Source organism: Schistocerca gregaria, chromosome 9 (genome assembly GCF_023897955.1).
Source record: "Schistocerca gregaria isolate iqSchGreg1 chromosome 9, iqSchGreg1.2, whole genome shotgun sequence".
NCBI classification, from domain to species: Eukaryota; Metazoa; Arthropoda; class Insecta; order Orthoptera; family Acrididae; genus Schistocerca; species Schistocerca gregaria.
The window spans coordinates 16,795,046-16,808,794 of record NC_064928.1 but is presented as its reverse complement, the minus strand read 5'-3'; the positions used below and the strand labels follow the sequence as shown (position 1 = coordinate 16,808,794).

General features: G+C 49.1%; 1 non-coding gene across 1 annotated transcript; it reads right to left on the bottom strand.

The window, feature by feature from the left end:
- Positions 1-13,271: 13,271 nt before the first annotated feature.
- On the bottom strand, positions 13,272-13,344 carry Trnat-agu (transfer RNA threonine (anticodon AGU)). Its single transcript has one exon. It is a non-coding gene; the product is annotated as a tRNA-Thr (tRNA).
- Positions 13,345-13,749: the final 405 nt, after the last annotated feature.

The following is a 13,749-nucleotide window of genomic DNA, read 5'->3' as shown; positions in this document are numbered from 1 at the left end:
AACAAGTTTCCGCGTCTCCATTGCACTGCGCATACTACGAAACGCTCCCCAAACTTGGCACTCACCCTCGCAGCCGACTTTTCCGACTTTCCACGACGCTCACGCTAGTGACAGCATTATTTATAGTTCGAAGTCGCGCCAAAGCTAATGAGCACATTTCGCCAACGGCTTAGGCCGCCCTCCTAGTGTGGCTGCTCCGTGTCTGCAGGCAGCGAGGGTCTGCAAGCTTCCTGTGTTCGCACCTATGTCACCTGTGCTTGCTTGTCAGAGACAGACTATCGCAAAACATACAACTCACTCCAAGAATTGATTGCTACGGCATCTGTTATCAGCAGTCACAACTAGCAACACCAGTAGCAGCTGACTGCACGCAAAGAATAGGAATATGCAGTGGGATTTACGTGAACTCGGCGCAAGGCAGATCTTTCCGACATAGGCTTGAGAATCTTACGCGAACACTTGTACTGTTTCTAAATTAAGTGTAGGCGTGGGAGGAGGGTGCTTCCTGCGCACTAATAACAGCACGCTTGTCAATTGTGGATGCTAATCATTCGCTTGTATCTTCCTAGACACATCTGCTGGCTGTGAATTATTCCACTTGCATATCAAGGTGCGCATGTAGGTGTGTTAAAAATTCTGGAGACACTGGGTATTGATCCCAGTACCTCTCGCATACTGAGCGAGCGCTCTACCATCTGAGCTTCGCCTGCCCCCCCGAAGACTAATGGTGCTACATACAGCCATATACACGACACAGACCCTTGCACTCCCATTATTCAGCAGACAAACACTACTCTCTATGTATCCGTTAGGGTGTCTTTCAGGTTTCGTGCATTCTGTATCGAATCGTAGTTGGCCACAATGAAAGTGGCACGTATAACGTCGAAAATAGAATTCGGACACCGCTCTTAGTAAGACCAACGTGTTGTCCACCCTCTAGACTTCAATGAGGTTAAGCCGCGATACCTAAGACAGATCTGCACTCGATGACACCTCGATAACAGCCGGTCCCCACACTTACATCTTGCTCTCCTTACGTCAGTATACATCATATCAGTCTGTGACGCTGGCTTTGCAACATCTTGCACGCCTTTAGGTTCGCCGCGACCAACACTTACCATGCACTGACCACATAAAATGGAGGCGCCGCGGCTTGAGCCCTGGACCTTTCACATGCCAAGCGAACGCTCTACCAACTGAGCTACGCCCCATGCACGAGCAAACTGCGCTATTCCCCATTCTTTGCGACTCAGATGCGCACGGACACGATGGTTGGTTGGTTTGTAGCGGTGAAGGGAGCAGAGTACAAAGGCGCGGACCCGTTCATATACACAAAAGTTCCAAGTAGTTTCGATGCTCTGGTATTACAAATGCAAATTCCGTCTGTTTTTAACGTCTTAAATTGAAAGAGCCGTCACAAATTGCTCCGTTTTCACTCCTTGTCGACAATCATACAGCACCTGAGGTAACAAACACATCTCGAGCCCCATTGTGCCCTCCATTATTCATGCCAACTCAGTGCCTCGCTCTTTACTACTGTGTACCAATCTTGTCGTCCAACTGCAAAACACTGGGCCACAACAAGTTTCCGCGTCTCCATTGCACTGCGCATACTACGAAACGCTCCCCAAACTTGGCACTCACCCTCGCAGCCGACTTTTTCGACTTTCCAAACGCTCACGCTAGTGACAGCAATATTTATAGTTCGACGTCGCGCCAAAGCGAATGAGCACATTTCGCCAACGGCTTAGGCCGCCCTCCTAGTGTGGCTGCTCGGTGTCTGCAGGCAGCGAGGGTCTGCAAGCTTCCTGTGATCGCACCTTTGTCACCTGTGCTTGCTTGTCAGAGACAGACTATCGCTAAACATACAACTCACTCCATGAATTGATTGCTACGGCATTTGTTATCAGCAGTCACAACTAGCAACACCAGTAGCAGCTGACTGCACGCAAAGAATGGGAATGTGCTGTGGGATTTACGTGAACTCGGCGAAAGGCAGATCTTTCCGACATAAGCTTAAGAATCTTACGGGAACACTTGTACTGTTTCTAAATTAAGTGTAGGCGTGGGAGGAGGGTGCTTCCTGCGCACTAATAACAGCACGCTTGTCAATTGTGGATTCTAATCATTCGCTTGTATCTTCCTAGACACATCTGCTGGCTGTGAATTATTCCACTTGCATGGCAAGGTGCGCATGTAGGTGTGTTAAAAATTCTGGAGGCACTGGGTACTGATCCCAGTACCTCTCACATACTAAGCGAGCGCTCTACCATCTGAGCTACGCCCGCCCCCCCCGAAGACTAATGGTGCTACATACAGCCATATAGACGACACAGACCCTTGCACTCCCATTATTCAGCAGACAAACACTACTCTCTATGTATCCGTTAGGGTGTCTTTCAGGTTTCGTGCATTCTGTATCGAATCGTAGTTGGCCACAATGAAAGTGGCACGTATAACGTCGAAAATAGAATTCGGACACCGCTCTGAGTAAGACCAACGTGTTGTCCACGCTCTAGGCTTCAATGAGGTTAAGCCGCGATACCTAAGACAGATCTGCACTCGAAGACACCTCGATAACAGCCGGTCCCCACACTTACATCTTGCTCTCCTTACGTCAGTATACATCATATCTGTCTGTGTCGCTGGCTTTGCAACATATTGCGTGCCTTTAGGTTCGCCGCGACCAACACTTACCATGCACTGACCACAAAAAATGGAGGCGCCCTGGCTTGAACCCTGAACCTTTCACATGCCAAGCGAACGCTCTACCAACTGAGCTACGCCCCATGCACGAGCAAACCGCGCTAGTCCCCATTCTTTGCGACTAAGATGCCCACGGACACGATGGTTGGTTGGTTTGTAGCGGTGAAGGGAGCAGAGTACAAAGGCGCGGACCCGTTCATATACACAAAAGTTCCAAGTAGTTTCGATGCTCTGGTATTACAAATGCAAATTCCGTCTGTTTTTAACGTCTTAAATTGAAAGAGCCGTCACAAATTGCTCCGTTTTCACTCCTTGTCGACAATCATACAGCACCTGAGGTAACAAACACATCTCGAGCCCCATTGTGCACTCCATTATTCATGCCAACTCAGTGCCTCGCTCTTTACTACTGTGTACCAATCTTGTCGTCCAACTGCATAACACTGGGCCACAACAAGTTTCCGCGTCTCCATTGCACTGCTCATACTACGAAACGCTCCCCAAACTTGGCACTCACCCTCGCAGCAGACTTTTCCGACTTTCCACGACGCTCACGCTAGTGACAGCATTATTTATAGTTCGACGTCGCGCCAAAGCGAATGAGCACATTTCGCCTACGGCTTAGGCCGCCCTCCTAGTGTGGCTGCTCGGTGTCTGCAGGCAGCGAGGGTCTGCAAGCTTCCTGTGTTCGCACCTATGTCACCTGTGCTTGCTTGTCAGAGACAGACAATCGCAAAACATACAACTCACTCCATGAATTGATTGCTACGGCATCTGTTATCAGCAGTCACAACTAGCAACACCAGTAGCAGCTGACTGCACGCAAAGAATAGGAATGTGCAGTGGGATTTACGTGAACTCGGCGCAAGGCAGATCTTTCCGACATAGGCTTGAGAATCTTACGGGAACACTTGTACTGTTTCTAAATTAAGTGTAGGCGTGGGAGGAGGGTGCTTCCTGCGCACTAATAACAGCACGCTTGTCAATTGTGGATGCTAATCATTCGCTTGTATCTTCCTAGACACATCTGCTGGCTGTGAATTATTCCTCTTGCATGGCAAGGTGCGCATGTAGGTGTGTTAAAAATTGATCCCAGTACCTCTTGCATACTAAGCGAGCGCTCAACCATCTGAGCTAGGCCCGCCCCACTCCCCGAGGACTAATGGAGCTACATACAGCCATATAGACGACACAGACCCTTGCACTCCCATTATTCAGCAGACAAACATTACTCTCTATGTATCCGTTAGGGTGTCTTTCAGGTTTCGTGCATTCTGTATCGAATCGTAGTTGGCCACAATGAAAGTGGCACGTATAACGTCGAAAATAGAATTCGGACACCGCTCTGAGTAAGACCAACGTGTTGTCCACCCTCTAGACTTCAATGACGTTAAGGCGCGATACCTAAGACAGATCTGCACTCGATGACACCTCGATAACAGCCGGTCCCCACACTTACATCTTGCTCTCCTTACGTCAGTATACATCATATCAGTCTGTGACGCTGGCTTTGCAACATCTTGCGTGCCTTTAGGTTCGCCGCGACCAACACTTACCATTCACTGACCTCAAAAAATGGAGGCGCCGCGGCTTGAACCCTGGACCTTTCACATGCCAAGCGAACGCTCTACCAACTGAGCTACGCCCCATGCACGAGCAAACTGCGCTATTCCCCATTCCTTTCGACTCAGATGAGCACGGACACGATGGTTGGTTGGTTTGTAGCGGTGAAGGGAGCAGACAACAAAGGCGCAGACCCGTTCATATACACAAAAGTTCCAAATAGTTTCGATGCTCTGGTATTACAAATGCAAATTCCGTCTGTTTTTAACGTCTTAAATTGAAAAGAGCCGTCACAAATTGCTCCGTTTTCACTCCTTGTCGACAAATCTTACAGCACCTGAGGTAACAAACACATCTCGAGCCCCATTGTGCACTCCATTATTCATGCCAACTTAGTGCCTCGCTCTTTACTACTGTGTACCAACCTTGTCGTCCAACTGCAAAACACTGGGCCACAACAAGTTTCCACGGCTCCATTGCACTGCGCATACTACGAAACGCTCCCCAAACTTGGCACTCACCCTCGCAGCCGACTTTTCCGACTTTCCACGACGCTCACGCTAGTGACAGCATTATTTATAGTTCGAAGTCGCGCCAAAGCGAATGAGCACATTTCGCCTACGGCTTAGGCCGCCCTCCTAGTGTTGCTGCTCGGTGTCTGCAGGCAGCGAGGGTCTGCAAGCTTCCTGTGTTCGCACCTACGTCACCTGTGCTTGCTTGTCAGAGACAGACTATCGCAAAACATACAACTCACTCCATGAATTGATTGCTACGGCATCTGTTATCAGCAGTCACAACTAGCAACACCAGTAGCAGCTGACTGCACGCAAAGAATAGGAATGTGCAGTGGGATTTACGTGAACTCGGCGCAAGGCAGATCTTTCCGACATAGGCTTGAGAATCTTACGGGAACACTTGTACTGTTTCTAAATTAAAAGTAGGCGTGGGAGGAGGGTGCTTCCTGCGCACTAATAACAGCACTCTTGTCAATTGTGGATGCTAATCATTCGCTTGTATCTTCCTAGACACATCTGCTGGCTGTGAATTATTCCACTTGCATGGCAAGGTGCGCATGTAGGTGTGTTAAAAATTCTGGAGGCACTGGGTATTGATCCCAGTACTTCTCGCATACTAAGCGAGCGCTCTACCATCTGAGCCACGCCCGCCCCCGAAGACTAATGGTGCTACATACAGCCATATAGAGGACACAGACCCTTGCACTCCCATTATTCAGCAGACAAACACTACTCTCTATGTATCCGTTAGGGTGTCTTTGAGGTTTCGTGCATTCTGTATCGAATCGTAGTTGGCCACAATGAAAGTGGCACGTATAACGTCGAATATAGAATTCGGACACCGCTCTGAGTAAGACCAACGTGTTGTCCACCCTCTAGACTTCAATGAGTTTAAGCCGCGATACCTAAGACAGATCTGCACTCGATGACACCTCGATAACAGCCGGTCCCCACACTTACATCTTGCTCTCCTTACGTCAGCATACATCATATCAGTCTGTGACGCTGGCTTTGCAACATCTTGCGTGCCTTTAGGTTCGCCGCGACCAACACTTACCATGCACTGACCACAAAAAATGGAGGCGCCGCGGCTTGAACCCTGGACCTTTCAAATGCCAAGCGAACGCTCTACCAACTGAGCTACTCCCCATGCACGAGCAAACTGCGCTATTCCCCATTCTTTGCGACTCAGATGCGCACGGACACGATGGTTGGTTGGTTTGTAGCGGTGGAGGGAGCAGAGTACAAAGGCGCGGACCCGTTCATATACACAAAAGTTCCAAGTAGTTTCGATGCTCTGGTATTACAAATGCAAATTCCGTCTGTTTTTAACGTCTTAAATTGAAAGAGCCGTCACAAATTGCTCCGTTTTCACTCCTTGTCGACAATCATACAGCACCTGAGGTAACAAACACATCTCGAGCCCCATTGTGCACTCCATTATTCATGCCAACTAAGTGCCTCGCTCTTTACTACTGTGTACCAATCTTGTCGTCCAACTGCAAAACACTGGGCCACAACAAGTTTCCGCGTCTCCATTGCACTGCGCATACTACAAAACGCTCCCCAATCTTGGCACTCACCCTCGCAGCCGACTTTTCCGACTTTCCACGACGCTCACGCTAGTGACAGCATTATTTATAGTTCGACGTCGCGCCAAAGCGAATGAGCACATTTCGCCTACGGCTTAGGCCGCCCTCCTAGTGTGGCTGCTCGGTGTCTGCAGGCAGCGAGGGTCTGCAAGCTTCCTGTGTTCGCACCTATGTCACCTGTGCTTGCTTGTCAGAGACAGACTATCGCAAAGCATACAACTCACTCCATGAATTGATTGCTACGGCATCTGTTTTCAGCAGTCACAACTAGCAACACCAGTAGCAGCTGACTGCACGCAAAGAATAGGAATGTGCAGTGGGATATACGTGAACTCAGCGCAAGGCAGATCTTTCCGACATAGGCTTGAGAATCTTACGGGAACACTTGTACTCTAGCTAAATTAAGTGTAGGCGTGGGAGGAGGGTGCTTCCTGCGCACTAATAACAGCACGCTTGTCAATTGTGGATGCTAATCATTCGCTTGTATCTTCCTAGACACATCTGCTGGCTGTGAATTATTCCACTTGCATATCAAGGATGGCATGTAGGTGTGTTAAAAATTCTGGAGGCACTGGGTATTGATCCCAGTACCTCTCGCATACTAAGCGAGCGCCCTACCATCTGAGCTACTCCTGCCCCCCCCCCCCCCCCATGACTAATGGTGCTACATACAGTCATATAGACGACACAGACCCTTGCACTCCCATTATTCAGCAGACAAACACTACTCTCTATGTATCCGTTAGGGTGTCTTTCAGGTTTCGTGCATTCTGTATCGAATCGTAGTTGGCCACAATGAAAGTGGCACGTATAACGTCGAAAATAGAATTCGGACACCGCTCTGAGTAAGACCAACGTGATGTCCACCCTCTAGACTTCAATGTGGTTAAGCCGCGATACCTAAGACAGATCTGCACTCGATGACACCTCGATAACAGCCGGTCCCCACACTTACATCTTGCTCTCCTTACGTCAGTATACATCATATCAGTCTGTGACGCTGGCTTTGCAACATCTTGCGTGCCTTTAGGTTCGCCGCGACCAACACTTACCATGCACTGACCACAAAAAATGGAGGCGCCGCGGCTTGAACCCTGGACCTTCCACCGCTCTAGCGAACGCTCTACCAACTGAGCTACGCCCCATGCACGAGCAAACTGCGCTATTCCCCATTCTTTGCGACTCAGATGCGCACGGATACGATGCTTGGTTGGTTTGTAGCGGTGAAGGGAGCAGAGTACAAAGGCGCGGACCCGTTCATATACACAAAAGTTCCAAGTAGTTTCGATGCTCCGGTATTACAAATGCAAATTCCGTCTGTTTTTAACGTCTTAAATTGAAAGAGCCCTCACAAATTGCTCCGTTTTCACTCCTTGTCGACAATCATACAGCACCTTAGTTAACAAACACATCTCGAGCCCCATTGTGCACTCCATTATTCATGCCAACTCAGTGCCTCGCTCTTTACTACTGTGTACCAATCTTGTCGTCCAACTGCAAAACACTGGGCCACAACAAGTTTCCGCGTTTCCATTGCACTGCGCATACTACGAAACGCTCCCCAAACTTGGCACTCACCCTCGCAGCCGGCTTTTCCGACTTTCCACGACGCTCACGCTAGTGACAGCATTATTTATAGTTCGACGTCGCGCCAAAGCGAATGAGCACATTTCGCCTACGGCTTAGGCCGCCCTCCTAGTGTGGCTGCTCCGTGTCTGCAGGCAGCGAGGGTCTGCAAGCTTCCTGTGTTCGCACATATGTCACCTGTGCTTGCTTGTCAGAGACAGACTATCGCAAAACATACAACTCACTCCATGAATTGATTGCTACGGCATCTGTTATCAGCAGTCACAACTAGCAACACCAGTAGCAGCTGACTGCACGCAAAGAATAGGAATGTGCAGTGGGATTTACGTGAACTCGGCGCAAGGCAGATCTTTCCGACATAGGCTTGAGAATCTTACGGGAACACTTGTACTGTTTCAAAATTAAGTGTAGGAGTGGGAGGAGTGTGCTTCCTGCGCACTAATAACAGCACACTTGTCAATTGTGGATGCTAATCATTCGCTTGTATCTTCCTAGACACATCTGCTGGTTGTGAATTATTCCTCTTGCATGGCAAGGTGCGCATGTAGGTGTGTTAAAAATTCTGGAGTCACTGGGTATTGATCCCAGTACCTCTCGCATACTAAGCGAGCGCTCTACCATCTGAGCTACGCCCGCCCCCCCGAAGACTAATGGTGCTACATACAGCCATATAGACGACACAGACCCTTGCACTGCCATTATTCAGCAGACAAACACTACTCTCTATGTATCCGTTAGGGTGTCTTTCAGGTTTCGTGCATTCTGTATCGAATCGTAGTTGGCCACAATGAAAGTGGCACGTATAACGTCGAAAATAGAATTCGGACACCGCTCTGAGTAAGACCAACGTGTTGTCCACCCTCTAGACTTCAATGAGGTTAAGCCGCGATACCTAAGACAGATCTGCACTCGATGACACCTCGATAACAGCCGGTCCCCACACTTACATCTTGCTCTCCTTACGTCAGTATACATCATATCAGTCTGTGACGCTGGCTTTGCAACATCTTGCGTGCCTTTAGGTTCGCCGCGACCAACACTTACCATGCACTGACTACAAAAAATGGAGGCGCCGCGGCTTGAACCCTGGACCTTTCACATGCCAAGCGAACGCTCTACCAAATAAGCTACGCCCCATGCACGAGCAAACTGCGCTATTCCCCATTCTTTGCGACTCAGATGCGCACGGACACGATGGTTGGTTGGTTTGTAGCGGTGAAGGGAGCAGAGTACAAAGGGGCGGACCCGTTCATTTACACAATAGTTCTAAGTAGTTTCGATGCTCTGGTATTACAAATGCAAATTCCGTCTGTTTTTAACGTCTTGAATTGAAAGAGCCCTCACAAATTGCTCCGTTTTCACTCCTTGTCGACAATCATACAGCACCTGAGGTAACAAACACATCTCGAGCCCCATTGTGCACTCCATTATTCATGCCAACTCAGTGCCTCGCTCTTTACTACTGTGTACCAATCTTGTCGTCCAACTGCAAAACACTGGGCCACAACAAGTTTCCGCGTTCCCATTGCACTGCGCATACTACGAAACGCTCCCCAAACTTGGCACTCACCCTCGCAGCCGGCTTTTCCGACTTTCCACGACGCTCACGCTAGTGACAGCATTATTTATAGTTCGACGTCGCGCCAAAGCGAATGAGCACATTTCGCCTACGGCTTAGGCCGCCCTCCTTGTGTGGCTGCTCGGTGTCTGCAGGCAGCGAGGGTCTGCAAGCTTCCTGTGTTCGCACCTATGTCACCTGTGCTTGCTTGTCAGAGACAGACTATCGCAAAACATACAACTCACTCCATGAATTGATTGCTACGGCATCTGTTTTCAGCAGTCACAACTAGCAACACCAGTAGCAGCTGACTGCACGCAAAGAATAGGAATGTGCAGTGGGATTTACGTGAACTCGGCGCAAGGCAGATCTTTCCGACATAGGCTTGAGAATCTTACGGGAACACTTGTACTGTTTCTAAATTAAGTGTAGGCGTGGGAGGAGGGTGCTTCCTGCGCACTAATAACAGCACGCTTGTCAATTGTGGATGCTAATAATTCGCTGGTATCTTCCTAGACACATCTGCTGGCTGTGAATTATTCCACTTGCATGGCAAGGTGCGCATGTAGGAGTGTTAAAAATTCTGGAGGCACTGGGTATTGATCCCAGTACCTCTCGCATACTAAGCGAGCGCTCTACCATCTGAGCTACGTACGCCACCCCCCCCCCCCCATGACTAATGGTGCTACATACAGTCATATAGACGACACAGACCCTTGCACTCCCATTATTCAGCAGACAAACACTACTCTCTATGTATCCGTTAGGGTGTCTTTCAGGTTTCGTGCATTCTGTATCGAATCGTAGTTGGCCACAATGAAAGTGGCACGTATAACGTCGAAAATAGAATTCGGACACCGCTCTGAGTAAGACCAACGTGTTGTCCACCCTCTAGACTTCAATGAGGTTAAGCCGCGATACCTAAGACAGATCTGCACTCGATGACACCTCGATAACAGCCGGTCCCCACACTTACATCTTGCTCTCCTTACGTCAGTATACATCATATCAGTCTGTGACGCTGGCTTTGCAACATCTTGCGTGCCTTTAGGTTCGCCGCGACCAACACTTACCATGCACTGACTACAAAAAATGGAGGCGCCGCGGCTTGAACCCTGGACCTTTCACATGCCAAGCGAACGCTCTACCAACTGAGCTACGCCCCATGCACGAGCAAACTGCGCTATTCCCCATTCATTGCGACTCAGATGCGCACGGACACGATGGTTGGTTGGTTTGTAGCGGTGAAGGGAGCAGAGTACAAAGGGGCGGACCCGTTCATATACACAAAAGTTCCAAGTAGTTTCGATGCTCTGGTATTACAAATGCAAATTACGTCTGTTTTTAACGTCTTAAATTGAAAGAGCCGTCACAAATTGCTCCGTTTTCACTCCTTGTCGACAATCATACAGCACCTGAGGTAACAAACACATCTCGAGCCCCATTGTGCACTCCATTATTCATGCCAACTCAGTGCCTCGCTCTTTACTACTGTGTACCAATCTTGTCGTCCAACTGCAAAACACTGGGCCACAACAAGTTTCTGCGTTCCCATTGCACTGCGCATACTACGAAACGCTGCCCAAACTTGGCACTCACCCTCGCAGCCGACTTTTCCGACTTTCCACGACGCTCACGCTAGTGACAGCATTATTTATAGTTCGACGTCGCGCCAAAGCGTATGAGCACATTTCGCCTACGGCTTAGGCCGCCCTCCTAGTGTGGCTGCTCCGTGTCTGCAGGCAGCGAGGGTCTGCAAGCTTCCTGTGTTCGCACCTATGTCACCTGTGCTTGCTTGTCAGAGACAGACTATCGCAAAACATACAACTCACTCCATGAATTGATTGCTACGGCATCTGTTATCAGCAGTCACAACTAGCAACACCAGTAGCAGCTGACTGCACGCAAAGAATAGGAATGTGCAGTGGGATTTACGTGAACTCAGCGCAAGGCAGATCTTTCCGACATAGGCTTGAGAATCTTACGGGAACACTTGTACTGTTTCTAAATTAAGTGTAGGCGTGGGAGGAGGGTGCTTCCTGCGCACTAATAACAGCACGCTTGTCAATTGTGGATGCTAATCATTTGCTTGTATCTTCCTAGACACATCTGCTGGTTGTGAATTATTCCACTTGCATGGCAAGGTGCGCATGTATGTGTTTTAAAAATTCTGGAGGCACTGGTTATTGATCCCAGTACCTCTCGCATACTAAACGAGCGCTCTACCATCTGAGCTACGCAGGCCCCCCCGAAGACTAATGGTGCTACATACAGCCATATAGACGACACAGACCCTTGCACTTCCATTATTCAGCAGACAAACACTACTCTCTATGTATCCGTTAGGGTGTCTTTCAGGTTTCGTGCATTCTGTATCGAATCGTAGTTGGCCACAATGAAAGTGGCACGTATAACGTCGAAAATAGAATTCGGACACCGCTCTGAGTAAGACCAACTTGTTGTCCACCCTCTAGACTTCAATGAGGTTAAGCCGCGATACCTAAGACAGATCTGCACTCGATGACACCTCGATAACAGCCGGTCCCCACACTTACATCCTGCTCTCCTTACGTCAGTATACATCATATCAGTCTGTGACGCTGGCTTTGCAACATCTTGCGTGCCTTTAGGTTCGCCGCGACCAACACTTACCATGCACTGACCACAAAAAATGGAGGCGCCGCGGCTTGAACCCTGGACCTTTCACATGCCAAGCGAACGCTCTACCAACTGAGCTACGCCCCATGCACGAGCAAACTGCGCTATTCCCCATTCTTTGCGACTCAGATGCGCACGGACACGATGGTTGGTTGGTTTGTAGCGGTGAAGGGAGCAGAGTACAAAGGCGCGGACCCGTTCATATACACAAAAGTTCCATGTAGTTTCCATGCTCTGGTATTACAAATGCAAATTCCGTCTGTTTTTAACGTCTTAAATTGAAAGAGCCGTCACAAATTGCTCCGTTTTCACTCCTTGTCGGCAATCATACAGCACCTGAGGTAACAAACACATCTCGAGCCCCATTGTGCACTCCATTATTCATGCCAACTCAGTGCCTCGCTCTTTACTACTGTGTACCAATCTTGTAGTCCAACTGCAAAACACTGGGCCACAACAAGTTTCCGCGTCTCCATTGCACTGTGCATACTACGAAACGCTCCCCAAACTTGGCACTCACCCTCGCAGCCGACTTTTCCGACTTTCCACGACGCTCACGCTAGTGACAGCATTATTTATAGTTCGACGTCGCGCCAAAGCGAATAAGCACATTTCGCCTACGGCTTAGGCCGCCCTCCTAGTGTGGCTGCTCGGTGTCTGCAGGCAGCGAGGGTCTGCAAGCTTCCTGTGTTCGCACCTATGTCACCTGTGCTTGCTTGTCAGAGACAGACTATCGCAAAACATACAACTCACTCCATGAATTGATTGCTGCGGCATCTGTTATCAGCAGTCACAACTAGCAACACCAGTAGCAGCTGACTGCACGCAAAGAATAGGAATGTGCAGTGGGATTTACGTGAACTCGGCGCAAGGCAGATCTTTCCGACATAGGCTTGAGAATCTTACGGGAACACTTGTACTGTTTCTAAATTAAGTGTAGGCGTGGGAGGAGGGTGCTTCCTCCGCACTAATAACAGCACACTTGTCAATTGTGGATGCTAATCATTCGCTTGTATCTTCCTAGACACATCTGCTGGTTGTGAATTATTCCTCTTGCATGGCAAGGTGCGCATGTAGGTGTGTTAAAAATTCTGCAGACACTGGGTATTGATCCCAGTACCTCTCGCATACTAAGCGAGCGCTCTACCATCTGAGCTACGCCCGCGCCCCCAAAGACTAAGGGTGCTACATACAGCCATATAGACGACACAGACCCTTGCACTCCCATTATTCAGCAGACAAACACTACTCTCTATGTATCCGTTAGGGTGTCTTTCTGGTTTCGTGCATTCTGTATCGAATCGTAGTTGGCCACAATGAAAGTGGCACGTATAACGTCGAAAATAGAATTCGGACACCGCTCTGAGTAAGACCAACGTGTTGTCCACCCTCTAGACTTCAATGAGGTTAAGCCGCGATACCTAAGACAGATCTGCACTCGATGACACCTCGACAACAGCCGGTCCCCACACTTACATCTTGCTCTCCTTACGTCAGTATACATCATATCAGTCTGTGACGCTGGCTTTGCAACATCTTGCGTGCCTTTAGGTTCGCCGCGACCAACACT